The following is a 2,500-nucleotide window of genomic DNA, read 5'->3' as shown; positions in this document are numbered from 1 at the left end:
GAAAATAGAATCACTAGAAGTAGAATAAAAACGGAAATTGAAATCACAGAAATGATGAAGTCATTAATTACCAACACAAAGCAAAATACAATAATCTACAAAGAGCTGCCAAATGTTGCCGTGTGCAGCAAGAACAGAAGAGTCTGAATTTTATTTTAATGAAACAAGGCTTTCTCAAGTGAAAATAACACTTCACAAAAATTATATATTTTACCTTGAAATATTTTCCAAGAACAGTATATTAGCTGTTGGATATCATGGAAATATAATATTGGTATAATGGATCAGTAAATTCTGTGAAGGATGGCTCTGAATCGTCATCAAATTAAAAGACCAGATACAAGAAAAATTATTCAGAATGAACATATTCATAATTGTTCGAAACATACCAAATGTCTTCTGAACGTTGACGTACGGATTTGATATACCAATTAACATCACTGAATGTTTAGCAACATGAAAGAAAAACACGTAAATATTAGAAAGGACAGCAATATATGAGCAGCAGTTCGAATCACAGGAAGTGAAGCATATAGTTGGTGATGGTAAAAAGCTGGCTCTCGCGTACATACATACATACACCCGTTCACACATACTTATATATATATACATAAATACATGCATACACATGTTCAGACAAACATACATTCATAAATATATACATACATACATACACATGTTCACATATACATACATACACCTACATAGATAAATACATACATTCATGCATGCGACCGCTAAATCTACAAGTTTTTTTCATTCTCTGTCTGTTTATTTTCTCATATTACTTTCTATTGATGAGCGTAGGCTCGAAACGTAAAAGACTTTTTTTTAATATTTTCCCGATCGTCAAACTAGTACGCCTACTAGTTGTTCATACACTTGTCTTCGTCTTTTGTTTTTCTACAAACGTCAACACACAAACACACACACACACACACACACACATACACACACACACACACATACATACTTATGTATTTATGAATGGATATAAGTATAAGTATGCGTGTGTGAGTGCGTGCGTGCGTGCGTGTGTGCGTGCGTATAAAACGATGAGAAACTGGACGTGATCCAGAAGTACGATGAGAGCGTCTCACTTCAAGAAGTACGAGTGCACACTTACTGTTGCATCATCTTTTCATAACATTTATATTATAATATGTATAATATGAAAAACTCAGCAACAAATAGCTTTAACTAATGCGCAGAAACAAATGTTGTAGTTTGTGACTAAAAATTTGTTAATTCCATCTTCTTCATTTATATGTTTTTATAGGATTCCTGTATCTTCTAACGGATTTCCACTTGTGTATGCAACAAAAGGAGTATTCCTGCCGTATGATAATATATGGCAGCCGATAACATGTGCTTTGAAATGCACGTTAGAATGTTACTACCCAGTTGATATCATATACATACATACGCACAAACTCATGTGTGTGCATATATATATATATATATATATATATATATATATATATATATATATATATATATATATATATACAGAGAGAGAGAGAGAGAGAGAGAGAGAGTGAGAGATAGAGAGAGAGAGAGATGTACATAAATACATGTGTGCATATATATGCATGTATATATGTATAGTAATATATATATTTCATATGTGTATATGTGTATAGGTAGATATGGATGCATATATAAATACAAATATGCACTCATGCACACCCACCTACACACGCGTGCACACACACACACACACACACACACAGACACACACACACTCATATATACAAAGATGCATATAATCGTATATTTTGTATGAGATAAAAATCCTGAAAATAATGAGATATATAAGTACCAAAGAAAATATTTCCTGATGAATTCTTCGGAAAAAATATTATTATTATTGTCAATATTATTATTATTATTATTATTATTATTATTGCAACTGTTTTTGTTGTTGTCGTTGCTGCTGCTGCTGTAGTTGTTAGTTGTACCAGTGTAGTATTGGAATATATAAAACACAGTATGTTATATAGAAACGCAATTATACATGTTTCTAACACACTTCCAATAACGTTGTTGTTTTTATTCCATTTTCTTCTTCTATTTGTATAACCACTTCATGGAGTAGCAAAAAAAAAAAAAGACCTAAAATTAATAAATTTCTTCAGATTGTGACAATTTCAGGAACTTTTTCGAGAGTATTACACTGGAGTGGCTTTTCCTTTAACCATAATTATTAAAGCTGCCCTAGATTTCGTATGAGATTTTCATACTTCTCTATTCTTCTTCTTGTCACGAATGTTTTCAATCTAGTGTATATTTCTATTCAAAGATTTCATATATTTCTATATGTTACCTCTCTTACTCCTCCATTTTCATGGCATCTAATATTTCTCCTGCGTTTTATTCTGCACTATTATGTTCAACTTTTTTTTTTTGTTCTTTTCAAATAACTTTTACGATATCCCTTATTCTAATATTATTATTTTTTTTTTCTCTTAAACGTCAGCTTATGATGTTTCTGTTACGC

Source organism: Octopus bimaculoides, chromosome 6, assembly GCF_046866305.1.
Source record: "Octopus bimaculoides isolate indiv1 chromosome 6, ASM4686630v1, whole genome shotgun sequence".
In the NCBI taxonomy this organism is placed as follows: domain Eukaryota; kingdom Metazoa; phylum Mollusca; class Cephalopoda; order Octopoda; family Octopodidae; genus Octopus; species Octopus bimaculoides.
Note: the sequence above shows the minus strand (reverse complement) of the source record.